The 18,588-nt window shown below is 39.0% G+C and overlaps 1 protein-coding gene across 2 annotated transcripts in view; it reads right to left on the minus strand.

The window, feature by feature from the left end:
• Ccdc30 (coiled-coil domain containing 30) overlaps positions 1-18,588 on the minus strand; it is a 120,757-nt gene that overhangs the window by 50,353 nt on the left and 51,816 nt on the right. The gene's annotated exons all lie outside the window — the stretch shown is intronic.

Here is an 18,588-nt window from a genome sequence, read left to right on the forward strand (position 1 = left end):
TGCCTGGCAATATATGCAACTTTTATGGACAATTATAACTTAATAAAGCTGAAAAATACACATGTATAAAACAACAACATCATATTCTCCTATCAGAACTCTCCATGTAATAAAAACTACTTTAACCAAAGGAGAAGTCATTTGGATTTTCTAGAAAGGTAGGTAAACATAGGTGTGGCAAGTAGGAAAAGAATTCCATCTTTTACAATTCAAGAGATAAGATATACTTAAGAGCTTCCTTAGTTCTGCTCCAGTAGATTTCCAGTCCTTGACTTTCTGAAAAGCCTATGTCATTATTTTAGTTTTATCTTGCTTATGTTATATCCCTGAAGCAACACAGAACTCGCCAAGTCCTATTTGCCCTTCAGTTCCTATTTTGGTTTAGTCAGAGAAGCAATCTAAATCCAATTTACTTGTCCTAGAGCTGCAAGTCTCTAAATTCCAAGAGAAAATTCTTTAATGGATTATATTATCAAATTATTAGGAACCTTAGCTTTGGAATTGGATATATCTGGGTTCAATTCTGTATCTCCCATTTATTAACTGGATAGTCTCAGCAAGGGGACTTATTTTCTCTGCATTTCCATTTCCTTGTCTTAAAATGAGGATAATAATGATAACTGCTCAATGAAGGGAAGGGTGAGGTGACACCTGAAGGCAAGCCCTTGGCGGGACACCTGACACTTAATAAGCACTCAGTAGCATTACCCATGACTACTGATGCTACTTAGTTTCCCTTTACTGCCTCATCTTCCACCTGCAAACAATATGGATTGCCTTAATCACTACTCTAGCTTCTTGTTTAACCACTACATAGCAGCTTTTAACAATTAATTAGTAATCAGCATTTAAGTGGTTAGAACCATTTAATATACCAAAACAGAGACAGACAGGAAAAGCACCCTTTTTATACCAGTGACGCAAAGGCACAGGAGTTTTAGCATGCTTTGAAGACTGGAAAAGCCAAAGGCCAGTAGCCCTCCTGTAGATATTTTCCAGTCCAAACACTTTGCCAGAGTTGAAATGAAAAATTATTTTTTAAGAAAGTCCATTTTGAAGCAGCTACTCAGGTAGCCAGTCAAGCAGCTGATGTAAAGACTCCATTTTTTTCTCACCATATAAATCACTTTGCAGGCAGAAAGCTATTGCAGAGACATATAAACTCATTTAAGTTACTACCAGTGGTCTGTAATGCTACCATGTAAGACTACAAAGTAAGTACACAGGGGTCTATTTTGGATCAACCAATTATCCTCTCTGCGTTTCAAAAGTCTAAATTCCTTAAGAATTAGAGCATGCTGGAACTAGGATTAATTAATTTAATTTTATATGCTTTTTATATAATTTAATTTTATATGCTTTTTAAGTGTTATTTGTTAAATAACACTTAAAATGTTATTTTAATACAAGAAAAATTAAATATAAACCAAGCTCAAATACTGGTCCCAATTGCAAAAGCACTCCTACTCTTTAAAGATTCTCATCCAGGGAACATGAATGGGATGGACTGTCAAACTCTGATGCCATCACATACATGAATCATCAAACTAAGTCCACTTGTTCTGACTTCATGCACACCAAGAGTCCTTCAGATTCTCAATTGTCTTTCTTAGCTCTTCACAGGAAGAAAACATAGTATTCATCTAAAAATGTTCATGTGCTATTTCAAATTAATTACTTCAGAAAAATAATTAATTGGTATTCTGATTTTACCCATTAGCCTTGAAACTTTGGTTAATTTGAGTTCATCTCTAAGACAAAGATCTTAGTGGGTGGTAAGGGAGGGGGTGGGAGCAGGGGGGAGAAATGACCCAAGCATTGTATACACATATGAATAATAAAACAATTTAAAAAAAGACAAAGATCTTATTGTAGGTGGGCTAAAACATCAAATTTTTGGTCAAACCCTGGGTAAATTCACCAAGATAATCCATGACACCCTGGGAGGGCTTTTGGGAGCCAGCTTGCTAGAACTATGTTTATCCCAGTTGCTCCCCTCCCTCCAGAAAGAACTGTACATTATTTGAATTTTTCAGCAAGTGGGAGCAAATGATGTAGCAGTTAAAATAGAAGACAGACTGGGTTCCACTACTTTCTAAATGTGGGCAATCAATGTGACCATTTGGGGATGTTGCTTAACTTCTCTGAAGCCTGTTTCCTTATCTATATGGTGGCAAGATAATATTCTTGTCTCATTGTATTGTTTAATATACAGAGTATCACTTACACAGAATATTCATAGCACCTAGGACAGAGTAAAATACTCAAAAAGTTAGGAAAAAACACTAAACTAAGTTTTAAGACAATAAAAATAAGAAAACTAATGTAGCTTCCAACTTGTTTGAAGAATATTGGGAAAGTAAAATCTAGAATTAAGCTGTCTGGCAATTTCACCTGGAATAGTGCTAATGAGCAGAAATTGCACTCCCAAAGACCTTCAGTAGTCACAAATGATGTCCCAAAATCTTGTAAACACAGCTCACATACTTGCTCATAAAAAAGGCTCTCATGGTTCTTCTCTGTATTTACTACTTACAAGCATTCTTAAAAGTCTGGTATCTGGCTCAGTCTACTGTTTCTTAAATTTGTACATTATGAGGATTTAGAAGATACTTCATGGTACTAGATACTATAATCTGACAACAGGAGAGAACAAAAAACCTACACACACACAAACACACACGCACATGCAAATCCCCCACCCCATCAAAAAACCCAAGAATAACCTATTGTCATCAGTTAATCAAAGAACCCTACACAGAGAACAAGGTTCTAAAATCATAACTGCAGAAAAAAGTCTGTAAAAACTGTATTTTCTTTCTTGCCTTCTTAAAGAAATAAATGAAGTAGTGCATTCAACAGTTGCTTTGAGAAATGTAAATTCAAAGTACAAACATGTTATTTTTTTCAAGGAGGCCCATATCTTTTTTTTTTTTTTTCTCCTTACAATGGAGAAAGAATCACATTTTTCAACAAATGTTGCTAATACAACTGGGTTTTCACACAGGAAGAGTAAGTTGGACCCCTTCCTTATAGCACTTATTTAAAGTAACTGAAAATGGGTCAAGGATATAATTGTAAGAACTGAAATTATAAAAACAATCTTAGAAGAAATACATGAATAAAGCCTTTCTAGTGGTTATTTAGACATGACCAAGACATGACAAGTATAAGAAAAAAAAAGATAAATGAAAGTTCATGTAATAAAAAACATTGTACATCAACGAGCAGTACCAAGAAAGTGAAAAGACAATCCACTAACAGGACTATAATATTGGAGTAGCATATATCTGATAAAGGACATGTACATATAATTCAATGATACAAGGCAAATATAATCCAATTAAAATAGGAAAAGGATCTGACTAGATATTTCTCCAAGCACAATATGCAAACCACTGACAAACACATAAAATATTCAACATTGTTATCTAGTAGAGAAATAAAAATCAAAACCACAGTGAGGGGCTGGTGGAGTAGCTTAAGTGGTAAGAGTGCCTGCCTAGCAAGCATGAGGCCCTGAGTTCAAACCCCAGTACCACTAAAATAAAATAAAACCATAGTGAGATTCTATTTCATACATACCAGAATGTCTAAATTAAAAAGAAAGATAAGGGCAAGGGGTATGGCTCAAGCGGCAGAGCACCTGCCTAGCAAGCACAAAGGCCTGAGTTCAAACTCCAGTACTGCAAAAAAAAAAAAAAAAGAAGAAGATAAAAGAAAAGACAATAATAAGTCTGGAAGGATGTGCAGAAAATGAAGCCATCATGTATTACTAGTAGGGTCAAGTCTAGCCTTTTGTCAAAAGTTAAGGATAGAATTGCCATATGATCCAGCAATTTTATTCCTACATATTACTGCAATAGAATTAAAATGCACAAGAAGCCACATGTGCACGAACCTTCATAGTGTCCTTACTCATCTTCATAGTGTCCTTACTCATCATACCCAAATCGGCAACAACTGATGACTGTACAAACAAAATGTGATACAATTGTGAAACAAAGTATTCAGTCCTGAAAAGGAATAAGGAATCACTGATACATTGTACCATCACTCATAAAATTTAAAGCCATGCAATGTGAAGATGTAGGCCAGGAAGGGTCATGTATTGCATGATTCCAAATACGTATGGAAGATCCAGAATAGGCAAATCCATGGAGCCTGAAGTAGATGAGTGGTTGTCTAGGGCTGGAGGGAAAGTTGAAACAGGAAGTGACTGTTAGTAGATACAGATTATCTTTCTGAGGTGAGAGAATGATGAAAATGTTCTAAAATTGTGGAGATGGTGGCACAACCCTGCAAATTCAATACAAACAATGTTGATATTGCATGGCATGCAAGTTACATGTCAGTAATTCTACTTAAAAACAAAAGGAAGCTAATTTTCTTTTCTTTCAACTCTTCAGATGGGTCTTTGACCCAGGATACTAAGACCAAGTAATTGCTATATTCCTAAACCCCAACTAACCCCAATGCCATGGGCTCACTCCATATTTGACATATACCATGAAGGAAATATGAGAGCAGTCTTGGAAGACAAGGAAGAATGTTGGGCATGAAGCGTGAGTGCAAGATTGCCCCAGCCAGGAGTACAGACACCAGCACAACCTTTAATTAAAATCTTCATCTTCCCAAGCAAAGGCGAGGCATGCACAGATTGAAGATCCTCATTGGTGAGATAGCAGTTGTTTTAAAGCTGTACTGTGACAAGGGCCAGGGTCGCCCTCTTGTTCACAGAGATAATGTAGCTCTCCATCTCATCTTTAAACATGTTGGGCTCAACTGACATCCAGACATGCAGAACTCTGTGACAATGGACAGGTACAGGGCAATGATAGCTACATAGTGTTCCCATCATTTCTCTTGGGAAGTGAAAGCAGGTTTTTCACACTTACATCCTGGCAAAGAACTTTTCAACTGGTTAAGATAAATCTCAGTGTTTCTACTCAGGTAGAAACAGCAGGCCCTACTGCTCTGCAAATCACCCAGCTGGACCCAAAGGCTGGAACTGGGGTTTGAATTCAGGCCTCACGCTTGCTAGACAAGCACTCTTACTGCTTGAGCTGTTCTGCCAGCCCTTTTTTTGTAATGGGTTTTTTTGCAATAGGGTCTCATGAACTATTTGCCTGGGCTGGCTTTGAACCATACCTGAGTAGCTTGGATTATAGGTGTGAACCACCGGTGCCTAGCCGCCACATCTACCTGTTTATTGCTATTTGTGCCTTACCCTATTGTCTGACACATCACAGAGGATTAATACTGGTTGAATAAATTAATAAAAGCAACTAAAACATCTTTCAATCATTCATGGCCATTGTTACAGAAAAAACTTGTTGAATTATACTAGAATGCAGTGAAATCCTAAAAGACTAGGTGGTAAATAGAACTATTTGCCCTTCTACCAAGTAGATGATTCTTCCAAGTTTTGTCAGGAATTTTTATATTTTACAAAATTTTTCACCTCCTTACTAGGTGTTGAGAAATGGGTATTTCAAATAATGGGAATGAGTATAAATTAAGCAGGTGTCACTTTCAGACTTTAAACTGCATAATTTAAAGACGCACATTCTAAACTCTCAAGCAAAGATTTTCTAATCTTTGTTGTAGTTCAGCTTCTGCTCAAGTCTCCCACATTGGCCCAATGTTACAGAAAAGGACGCTCTTGGAGGTGCAAAAATTAATCTCTTCTTGGACATCTGATATCATCTTCCTTCTTGTTGATCTTCTGAACAAATTTGGTGACTCCCTTTCTTTCAAATATGGATCTGAATCTCCTTTCAGGTATTTATTTTCCTTATTCACTGTGATTTGCCTAGCTTTCAAGCCGTATTATATCCCAATCTCTTTTCAGATATATTTTTCTCCATTTTTTAAAGTATATAGTCGATTTACTTTTCAAGTGTATATAATATCAGACTTTTGAAGGTGGTTTACTTATGAGGACAAAAATCTTCCACTGTGGATCTCAAATGTTGGGAAATCTTAATTTGTACAATAGAGACCTATAAAATTCAGAACTAAAAGAAGAATGAAATTATGTTTGCAGGTAAATGGATGGAACTGGAGAACTTCGTGTTAAGCAAAGCCACCCTCAAAAGCTTGCATGTTTTCTTTCATATGTTGAAGCTAGACTTATGTCAAAAATATACATATATATATTACTTTTATATAGTAAGAGAAAACAAAATTATATTAGTGAGTCCATCTGAGGGAGCTATGGGAGGTGGGAGAGATCGAAATGACCCATCTCTATGTGAATATAATATAATGTACTGTGCAGTAGAATATTAGGAGAGCATGGTGATAGAGAATGAGTAAGTAATGGGGGAGGGGTTAAATTGATTAGAGCACATATATCATGCTTTATATAGGCCCAAAGTACCAAGGCAAAACCCCCTTGGAATACATTTAATAAAAAGAAATGAAGGGCAGGAGGGAAAAATAAATCCTTTCTGGGGGTGGGGGTGTGCCAGTGGGAGAGGGGTGGGCACAAGGAAAGGGGGAATAAGGGTGTATATGGTGGATGTATTTTGTATCCATATAAGAAAACAGAAGGCTGAAACCTGTTCAAATTGTTCTAAGAAGGAAGGGGGGAGAGGGAGAACAATGGAGGGGTAAATCTAACTAAGACGTATTGTAAGCACATATGCAAGTATCATAATGCATTCCCCTGTACAACTATTAGATGCTGACAAAATCATTAAAAAATTCCGAACTAAAGTGTGGGAGGTAGTCAGTCCCTTTTTGTCTCCTGCAGGCAAATCTGTAGGAAACAACAAAATCTATATTTAAAGTAATTCTGAGGTCTTTTCCCCATGAAAATGAAGTCTTTTTTTTTTTTCCTTTTATTATTCATACAAGGCTTGGGTCATTTCTCCCCCCTGCCCCCACCCCCTCCCTTACCACCCACTCCCGCCCCCTCCCTTCCCCCCCACCCCCCAATACCTAGCAGAAACTATTTTGCCCTTATTTCTAATTTTGTTGTAGAGAGAGTATAAGCAATAATAGGAAGGAACAAGGAGTTTTGCTGGTTGAGATAAGGATAGCTATACAGGGCATTGACTCACATTGATTTCCTGTGCATGTGTGTTACCTTCTAGGTTAATTCTTCTTGAACTAACCTTTTCTCTAGTACCTGTTCCCCTTTTCCTATTGGCCTCAGTTGCTTTTAAGGTATCTGCTTTAGTTTCTCTGCATTAAGGGCAACAAATGCTAGCTAGTTTTTTAGGTGTCTTACCTATCCTCACCCCTCCCTTGAGTGCTCTCGCTTTTATCATGTGCTCAAAGTCCAATCCCCTTGTTGTGTTTGCCCTTGATCTAATGTCCACATATGAGGGAGAACATATGATTTTTGGTCTTTTGGGCCAGGCTAACCTCACTCAGAATGATGTTCTCCAATTCTATCCGTTTACCAGAGAATGATAACATTTCGTTCTTCATGGCTGCATAAATTTCCATTGTGTATAGATACCACAGAAAATGAAGTCCTTTGTACACTAAGCTGCATGCTAGGAATAGGAAATGCAGTGTATATCCTGCCATCTCCTATCCCACCTGTCCAGGGCAGATGTGAGCAATCCATCAGCACTCTTTTCCCTGTGGTGCCGAGGCAGAGATTAAGATTCCTTTAATAATAAAGTGAATCAGCTGATGGGCTTAGTTCACTTTTGTTGCTATGTTATTACTTTCAGGCCTCAGTTATGACATTACTTAACAAATACACATTAATGATGATGTTTCAAATGATGCTTCTATCTACAGCTAATCAGAGGAATGGAAACAGGGCACTGTGTAGCACCTACCTGGGTGCTGCTGTCATCTGAACTGTCCCCACAGCTCTGAGACTGAAGGCTTGGTGCTTCCTCAAGCCTCACAATGTTCTCAGGCTTCATAGTCAACACTTGTTCTTCAGCTTTTACATCTCCACTCTGTTGTATATCTGCCTCCTTCCTCCCCTCTCTTGGAAAAATGCCCTTGTTTACTGACTCTTCTGGACTGTCCTTTTGCTTACTTTCTCCAAATTCAGGACTTGATACAAACATAACAATAAAAAAAACTATCAAAATGCTCATTATCATAGCAGAAGAGAAATACCTACAAGTCAAGAAAGTACTGCAAAACAAGATTTTGTGACTTAGAGTCTATAACAGAACAATTATCTTACTCGTACAAACTTTAAAAACAAACAAGTCATATTTTTTACTTACATTCAGGGAGATGACCCAGCTTGGATTTTTGTTCACAACCAAACAACTAGCTTAAATGAATTTTATGTCTTTTCAACTTTCAGTATTGCATTGGGCAGACACAGGTTCTGAAAATTTTTTTAAAGTCATGCCAGGCACCAGTGACTCATGCCTGTAATCTTAGCTGCTTGGGAGGCTGGGATCAGGAGAATGGTGGTTCCAGGCCAGCAAGGGCAAATAGTTTATGAGGCCCATCTCCAAAATAACCAGAGCAAAATGGACTGGAGGTGTGGCTCAAGGAGTAGAGCACTTGCTTTGCAAGTTCAAAGCCCTGAGTTCAAAGCCCAGTCCCAGAAAAAGAACTTTTTAAAAAATCACTCAATAAGCATTAGGCACTTTGGCTACACTAAGACAATCTCTGACTTAAGGAGACTATAACTGAGAAATAAAGATAAATAAACAAGTGAATGGATTGAGTATAAGTAATATGTGGCCTGATGAATGAGTAGGTACAAGCTAATTGTACAGTTAATTGTGTGCATACATATTTGCATATATTTATGGATGCTGGGGGAGTGTTGGAGTAGATAAGAACATAGAAAACCAAACATGTCCTAGGATGATTTAATTGATAAGTTGTGTGAACTCCTGGAAGCAAAAGCAAATGTGCTTTAGATCACTGGATGGTATGTGTTAGGGAATCAGATGAGAGACTGCTGCAGTAATCTGCATAATAAATACCAAGGCTAGAATCAGGAGGGATTCTGGAGAGATTTACAAAAGATCTGCCAGTTATTGGATGTGGTATGTGAGGGAGAACAAGAAATCACAGATGGCACCTGGATTTCTGGATGGGGCAAATTTTTGCAAGTGAACAGAGAACCAAGATGACAGAATAGAAGTGAAGATTCAGATGCAGAAATCTTGGAATTGGGTAAGATGAGCAGGGAGAAGGTGTAAAAGGAAATGAGGAGAATTTGCTAGGCAGAAGCCAAAAGATGTATAAAGAACAAGCCAGAGAGGGAAGAGGAAAACCAGGAGACTGTGTCATAGAAACATGAGGAGGGATGTGCCTCTGGTCATACAAGAATGTAAAGAAAAGTAGAGGGAACACAAACTGTTGGTTTTCTAGCTTTCTTTCTTTCTGTCTATTTTGAGGGAACACAAACATGTTGATTTTCTATCTATCTACCTATCTTTCTATTTGTCTCCTATCATCAGTGTTTAGATTGAACCCAGGGCTTTCTGCAAGCACATTGGACAAGCACTCTATCACAGAGAGACACCACAGCCCTAATTTTAGTTTTATTCCCTCAGTCCTAAGTTTGTTTTGGGCACCTTAAAATTTGGGCTTCACAAATTATGGTTGCAACTCAAATTCTTCAAGAAGGCAATTTAGAAATACAGATCAAGAGCTGTGAAAATGTTCAGACTCTGAATAATTGTATACATTGATGTACTATAATGATTGATAATAAAAAAGGGAATATATATTAGTGGTCATAACAATGTTGCTTAAAATATGACTAAATGGAGACACAGTGTTATGGTTTAGATATAGTTTTAGTGTGTTTCCCAAGGATTCATGTATTAGGAGCTTAGTTCCCAGTGTGGTGATCCTGGTTGGTAATGGAAGCCTACCACAAAGAGGTTAGGCCACTGTGGGTACTGCAATTAGAAGGAATTAATATAGTTCTCATAGGACTTGGTTAGTTTTTGTGAGGGGGTTGTTATAAAAAAGCAAGACTGCCCACCCCCTTGCTCTCTGGCTTCTCTTCTTGCCATGTAATCTCTCTCTCTTGTATGTGCTTCTATCATTGTGGTGCCATCTGCCCGAAGGCCTTCACTAGAGCCAAGCAGAAGACAGTGTCATGCTCTTGAACCTCCAGAACTTTGAGCTAAATAAACCTGTTTTTTTTTTTTTTTGGTGGGAGTGGGGTTTGAACTCAGGGATTCATGCTTGCAAAGCAGGTGCTTTACCACTTAAGTCTCACATACAGTTCATTTTACTCAGGCTGTTTTGGAGATGGGGGGGTCTCTCGAACTATTTGCCCAGACTGGCCTTGAACAGAGAAATCCTCCAGATCTCAGCCTCCCAAGTACCTGGGATTACAGGTGTGAGCCACCACGCCCAGCTCCTAGAGTCTTATAATACCCAGAATGTTCACATTTCAATCTGAAGTCACCCCCACAAATGTCACCATCACTCACCTAGAGTGAATAACAGCTGTCTAACTGATCTTTCTATGTTCATTTTTGTACAAATAATCTTATACACAGTAGGCAGAGTGATTTTTCTAAAGCGCAAATCTGTTTTTGTCTCATCCACACCACAAAACTCTGCATGGTTTCCTATTGTCTGAACTCCCTAATAGAGCTGTGGGTATAGCTCAGTGGCAGAGTGCTTGACTAGCACATGTGAGACCCTGGGTTCCACCCCCCAGCACTGCAAAACAACAAACAGATGAACAAACAGACAAAACACCTCCCTAACACAGACCTTTTATGTATCTATGCGATCGTGCCTCTGCTTTCATCATCTTCTCTTTGCACTGTATCTAATAGGTCATTTTTAGGACCTCACACAAATCATGCTTTCTCTTGCACATGTCACACGTCCCCTGTAAATTATTACTCCCCTCCCCTCCAACTTTTTTTTTTTTTTTTGCTCAGTCCTTGATTAGTCGTACTATCTAGTACTGCCTTGTTTTAACTATCTCCCCCAATCAGGACATGTGGGCCACAAGGATCAGAATGGTGCCTTATTTTGTATCCTCATGTCTACCTAAAGTGCCTGGAGCATGGTGGACACAGTTTGCTGTTAAATGTGACTGTGGTATGGACTTGACAGAAGAGCACAGGAGGTAAGCAGGAAACAATACCAACAGAGGAGAGAAGGAGGCACATGGTGATGCAGACTGGCACGCAGTCTCAGCGATGGGAAGAAGTTTGGACCAAGCCATGGAAGTAAGTGTCAAAGGAGCTTTTTTAGAAAGAAGCCCCATGTCCATGTCCTGGCAGCTGACTTGCGACCACAGCCTTGCCCACTGCTACAAGAATCTTTGCCAACCAACTCTAGTCAGCAGGGTGGGGTTTCATCATCTTTGATCGTTAATGTCAACACTTTCTGTGAAGAGCTTTCAGCTAGACCCTATCATTCCCATTGCCACTTAGTCCAGGCCACTATTTCCTCATCTGTGGTTCATGTGTGGGTTATTGGCCTGCCTTCCATTGAGAGATACTAGAATAATCTCTCTTGAAATCAGTTGTTTGTATTGGTTAGTTTTTGTGCCAAAGCAGAGTAGTTCAATTGCCAAAGCCTCAAAAATTTCTGTGAAACATATATTTTGGTGAAAAAGTAGAAATATAAGAGTTAGGGGAGTGCTGGGCACCGGTGACTCATGCTTGTTATCCTAGCCACTCAGGAGGCAGAAATCACAGTTTGAAGCCAGCCTGGGCAAATAGTTGCTGAGACCCTGTCTCAAAAAAACCTATCACACTAAAGAGCTGGTGGAGTGGCTCAAGGTGTAGGCCCTGAGTTCAAACCTCAGAACTGAAAAAAAAAAAAAAAAGAAATACAAGAGAATAGATAAATAAATAAATACAAGAGAAAGGTTCTCAAGACTTAATTACCAAAACAATGTTAAATAAGAACTGCATGTGGGGAGACCCTCTGTGCCACCTATAATCTTAAGGAATAAATGTGTGTGTACAGAAAAGAAAAATGAAGACCTCTCCCTGGTGGGAATTGTGGATCATCATAATTATACTTTTCCATGCTTTCTAAATTTTCAGTAAAAAGCACATACTTGGACTTGCGGAATGGTTGAAGTGGTATAGCGCCTGCCTAGCAAGTGTGAGGCACTGAGTTCAAACCCCAATATCGCAAAAAGAAAACAAACTGAAAAGCATGTACTTTTTTTTGTTTGTTTGAGACAAAGTCTCACTAAGTAGCCCAGGCTGGCCTTAAACTCATGATTCTCCTGCCTCAGCCTCCCGAGTGCTAGAATTACAGATGTGCACAACTATGCCTGGTTTATATACTTATTTTTAAAAGGGGAAAAGTTTTCAAAATATAATACTATATCAAAAGACAAACTCTGTAGAGTGGTTAAAACTAATTTTTTTCCCAATTATATCACTTGAAAACAAATTCTTATAAAGACCAGGCCAAATAAAATGTACCCCTCCCAAATTAATGTGATGTGGGATTTTCCCAATTTACCAGAGTTTCTTTCTCTCTTCCTGTGGGCTTGGAGTCTCTATTTTCCAAGCTGGCACATTAGGCACCAGATCTTCATCGGTATCCTCACTTGTAATTAAATTAGCAGTTGTAGTTTCCCCCCCTACAGTAATATGATTTAATTGTCCCAATTCTTGTGAAAACTTCAATACCTGCAAAGTTAAGTGAAAAGGTAAAAATTCTATTTTGTATCCTCTTTTGCACAACCATGAAAAAGTCTACTGATTCCATTAAATGCTTCATTATTGACTTAATATAAATTGGCACCCTAAATTGATGTCTTATTCCAATCTAATACTCTGCAGTTGTAATATAACTTAATCCATACGCATAAGATTTGAACAAACAGAACAAAACAAACCAGGAATTTTTGGTCTCTGGTGTTGATGTCTCAGATTGCTGTTTAGAGTTTCAGTCTACCTTCTATCAAGCAAAGAGATGTGGTCAATAGTTTTATCCTGTTGCAGCACGTTTTTCTTCTAGTTTTGAACATACCTCATGGATTTATAAAAGCAATGATTTATTACTGTGAGAAAACCTGAGAGAGAATGCTTGATGCATATTTCAGAGAACACTTTTCTTCTAGTCTGACCCATTTATCCGCAAACCCTTGTTTGACCTTGTAAAGGTTCCCTGACTGTCATAATGTCTCTCCAGCTTTCAGCACATCAAAGCCTCACCCCAGAAGGTGATGTCAAACGCTATCTTACCTTGGAGATTCAGACTTAGGGTCCTGGGCTAGGGAATGGAAATCTGCCTTTTAAAAAAGCTTCCTAGATAAATCTAGTGTGAATAGGTGCTTTGAGAGACAGTGCCCTGTGGTATGATGAGGCAAAACATTTATTGGGTGTTTTTATTTGTTTTGCTTTGCTTTTGGAGATTCTGAAGATTTCTTCCCCTCAAAGGTTACTCTTTATATCTTCACAAAAATGAAAGAAATCCTCCTTTTTACTCCTGGAAAGAATAGTGCTAAGAAGGGAAGGTGGACTCCCCATCCCAGTATGGTGCTAAGGCAGACAATGGCCTGTGAAGTTTCTATAGTAACTATGTTGGAGTATAAGAACAAAATTGAATTAAGTCTAAAGGACAATTTAAGTTTACTTGAAGAGGCCCCTTTGGTTTCCTAACTCTTCAGTTCTCTGAAGAGGGTGTGGTACAGACTAGAATCTCATACGACCACATAACTTTCCAGTGCAGGGATGCGACCTGACCTGGCCTCAGTGGATGGGAAGATATGGATAGGTGAAGGAGGGACAACAGCACATTTTAAGCATGGGGAACAGTGTGGTCAAAGACACTGACATAAACTGAATAAAGAATAATCTGAGGATGAGTAAGGAGGATGGTCATGCTGGAGTAGAGACTACGAAATGAGGAGCTGAGGGAATTATGCACGACTAAGTAAAAGTCTCAGTTATGAAGGGATTTCAAAGACAGTTTCTTTTTTTTTTTTCTTTTGAGGTACTAGAGTTTGAACTCAGGACCTTCCTCTTGCTAGACAGGTGCTCCACCACTTGAGCCATGTCCTCAGCCCTTTTTAAGATAGGGTCTCAGATTTGCCTGGGGCATGCCTTGGACTGTGATCCTCCTACCTCTGTCTCCTGGTAACTGGCATTACAGATGTGAACCACCACACCTGGCTTCTTCTTTGAAATAGGCTCTTGCTAACTTTTTGCCTAGGTTGGCCTCAAACCATAATTCTCCTATCTCCATCTTCCAAGTAGCTGGAACTATAAGAATGAGCCACTGCACCCACCCCACCCCCATCTTTTGTGTTAACTTTTCCAATGATATCTTGGAAGACATGGTCCTTTAACTGCACAATGTGACAGTAGCACACCTTGCTGACAAGGCCCCAAATGGAGCCAAGTTGTAGTCTGTACCCTCCATATCGACCCTCACAGGCAGCAACTCAAACCCTGTGTTCTTTCCCCTCACACTGCATATCGTAAAGTGTGCTCCAAAAATTAAGTTGGTAGGAAATTCATTTAAAATAAGAACATTTTGTCGGGTGCTGGTGGCTCACACCTGTAATCCTAGCTAATCAGGAGGCAGAGATCAGAAGGATCACAGTTCAAAGCCAGCCCAGGCAAATAGTTCATGAGACCCTATCTCGAAAAAACCCTTCACAAAAATAGGGCTGGCAGAGTTAGTGGCTCAAGGTTAAGGCTCTGAGTTCAAGCCCCAGTACCACATACACATAAAAGTAAAAACATTTAAAAGTTAATCCTAAATACCAAGTATCGGCTGAAATTTGGATATTTATACTGAAATATGGCTTAATGTAAGACCCGCCACATGTGGCATTTTATTACATAATAACAAACTCCAATCCCCAAGTCACATAAATGATGTGTTAAACACTGAACATTTAAATACTTAATTCAGCCTCACCTTCGTTTCTAATTCACAATTCTCTCTTTGCAGCAGGTCATACGCCATTAAAAACTGGTCCCTGCCCTCTGCTGCTCCTGGGAGACTCTGAATGTCCTTATAAAGGCGTATGAGTTCTGACTTTGATTTTTGGAATTCCTGATTAAGAAATGAAGACATTTTATAGGATAAAACAAGATGATTTCCCCTAAAAGGTATAACATTTTTCAAAAAAAATCTTGAAATATTCTAACAATGTTCTCATTTTAAATATATGTTTTAAATTAAATGAGTATATTTAATTATATATTTAATATATTTATATATTTAATAACATATTAAATATATATGTATTTTATTGGTGGTACTGGGGTTTGAACTTAGGGCCTCATGCTTGCTAGGCAGGAACTCTACACTTGAGCCACTCTCCCATCCCTGTTTTAAATATTAATTAAACTGAGCTTTCCTAGTTTCTACCATTCCTAGGTAGAAAGATTGGGTGTCTAGAGTCTTTCCTACTTTCAGCAAGGTTTGGGCAGGGGTAAAATCTTCAGCAGCTCAATATTAAACAGTCATATTTTTAATATTAAAAATGAATCTTAGAATGCTGTAAATAAAATACAAGCTATTGCTGTGTCTTATTAGTCTACAGAAATTAAAACAAAATTTTCTTATACTGAAAATAACCCATGGTTATTTATGTTTTGCATTCCTAGATGGAGGTTCACCATGTTTTCCAACTGCTATGAAATTTGTTTGGCTTAAATGTCAAAGCTGTGACGATTTGTCCTTTGAGGTGATAATATTTCTAATTTCTTGTTCATGTAAGATTTTAATAAAACCAAAAAACCTATTCAAAATAAATAAACACATTGTATCTTAGGCCTGGCATGGTGGCTCACATCTATAATCCTAGCTACTCAGGAGGTAGAGATCAGAGGATCTGACTTAGACTCTGGGTTCTTTTATTCTTTTTTTTTTTCCCAGTAGTATTTGGGTTTGAACTCAGGGCCTTGCACTTGCTAGGCAGGTGCTCTACCACTTGAGCCATGGCCCCAAACCTTTTCTGTTTTTTGGAAAGGGGCTTATGTTCTTGCCTGGAGCTGGCCTCAGACCATAGTCTTCCTACCAATTCCTCCAGTGTAGCTGGGATCATAGGTTGAGATAGGGTTTTCTGGGCTAGGAGGTGTGGTTCAAGTGGTAGAGTGCTTGCCTAGCAAGTGCAAGGCCCCAAGTACTGCCAACAATAAATAAATAAAGGCATACATACATTGATACATAAATAAAAGAGATGGAGTCTTGGTAATTTTTTGCCCAAGCTGGCCTTGGACAGTGATCCTTCTGATCTCTACCTCCTGAGTGGCCAGGGTGATTACAGTTGTGAACTACCACACCTGCCTGCTCTGTGTTCTTAACTACAGCTTATGCTGCCTTACTTAACAATGTATATTCAGTGACTTCAACCAACTAGGATTTCCTCAGATCCTTTGATTTTCTCTTCATATCTATGATAGAAAACACATCAGTGAGATGTGGACTTTCCTTGAAATTTTACATTAATTATATGGAATATGCAGAGCTTGGTGGATGACTACGGGCTGAGTCTTTCTGTGGTGCCCAATAGCCAATGGGTTAAATAAAATTTACTTCAGGAGAGGAGCTGCTTGGGATTTCCCCAAAGCTTTGAAATCAAAGGGAGAGGAGAAAACTGATGGCACTGGGCAAGAAGGCAAGAAGGTCGGGGTGGCCTCCCAAACAGGAAGAGGACTCGTGTTGTCAGCTTCCTGTCTACTGTCACTGAAGTTTCTGAAGGTCATTAGGGTGGGATATGGGGCATGGCACTCCTGTCACCCATCTACAAATTGAGTAAAACTGCCACCCTCTTCTAAGCTGGTAACTGAGATGTCCAGGAGCTCACTTCCAGGTCTTTCTTCAAAACAGAGGCTGATGGTGTCTCCTGACACATCTTCCCAAGATGGAAGGATGGGAGGTTAAAAGGAGAGACAAGTTCACAACTTTAACACACCATAACAATCGAACATTGGCCAGTGCTGGGGCTCAGCATGGGGACACACCAGAGCCGTCCCATTATTCCTGCTAGAACACACATTCAACAGTGCTGTGGACTCAAAATTCCTACAGCAAAGCCACAGTCTCTAATAAAACTGTATTTGGAGACAGGGTCAAGAAGGAGGTGATAAAGGTCAAGTGAGGACCTGAGGGTGGCCCTAATCTGATAGGCCTGGTGCTTTATAAGAAGAGAAGGGACCAAAAGCTCACTGTCCCAGCATGTGAGAACACAGTAAACTGGTGTCAGATGAACAAGCAAGCCAGGAAGAAGCCATCGCTAGGAACCCAGTGGGCCAGCAGCTTATTCTGGGCCGTCTCAGCCTCCAGAATGGCAAGGAAATAGATTTCTATTGTTTAAGCCATCCACTCTGTGCTATTTGCTTATGACAGCCCAACTGTCATAACCGTACGTCTTACAGTTAAAATTATTTTTTAAATCAAACAAGTGATAACCTGAAATTCCTAAGAGAGGAAAACAAGAAGAATACAACACTCTGGTAGGCAATACCTCACTATCAATTTCCAAGGCCTTCTGGGTAGTAATGAAACTGGTTACCAATTGCTTTCTCTTCTCTCTCTCTTCTGACAAATCGCTTTCAAATATTTCAACTTTTTCTTGGCTCGTTTTCAGTATCTGTGAAAAGCATTTTACACAATTCACTTTAGATACAATAGCAGTGTTTCCCATACATTTTGATGATAACAATTTTTAGCCTAACTCAATTGTAGTCATGTAAGGAATATATAAATACAGGAAAACTTGTTCATGGTAGCATAGCTCATAAGACACATTTTTTCTCTTCGAGCCTCTTTTTACAACTGTTATATGTAGTAATACTTGTCTGACTTACATTCAAGCCATCACAGTAGGAATCAAATGTGATTTTGAAAGTATTGTGTAAATTTCAAGCAACTACCAAATACAGAGCATTGATGAAATCTTCCCAAATTAACTGAGGCTAATAACTGCAGTAATAAGGGTTGTGGCCACTATTTATTGAGGCTTATCATATGCCAGGCATGATGGTAAGTACTTTATATGATCTATCTCATTTTGTTTCCCCAGGGCCCTATGAGAGTGCCCATTCTTTTTCACAGGAGATGGAGAGACTCAGATATGTTAGATAATTTGCCCAAGGTTAAACAATCAGCACTGACATTCAAATCCACATTTAACTTAAAAGCACTCACTTACTTTAAATACCTACTCTATTGAGCCTTGTCAAAGTGCACATTCTCTTGTGTACAGAAACCCATTAGGAAATCCAGTCAAAATCAAAATGCATCTTAGTGAGCACAGAGTGAGAATACAGCCAGTTCCTTGATGCTCCTGCTCTCTGCCTAAAGTACACACATGGTGCATGAACTTGCTGCACATAGGGCAGGGCAGGGGAGGAGGCAGCCTGAGATGGACACTTATATACTCTGCAGTCTGGGAGATGAAGAGCCCCTGCACCCCACCATTCCTGTCCTGCTCTTTACTACTCAGGGGACACTGGGCTGTTTTCTTCACTTTTCTTAGCTTCAGCTTCCCTTACAAGAAATAGGGATAAGGATGTTTGGACATATATGGGTTGTTTGCTCGGTAAGTGGCAGTTTATATCACTATTTGATTGTTCTGAATTCTCACATATATTCTCAATGAGGCCAAATCTTTAAATCATCCCTACAATCTCAACACACGAGTTTATCCTAAGCCCATTTCTAATGGGC

The sequence above is a fragment of the Castor canadensis genome, chromosome 7 (genome assembly GCF_047511655.1).
Source record: "Castor canadensis chromosome 7, mCasCan1.hap1v2, whole genome shotgun sequence".
Classification (NCBI taxonomy): domain Eukaryota; kingdom Metazoa; phylum Chordata; class Mammalia; order Rodentia; family Castoridae; genus Castor; species Castor canadensis.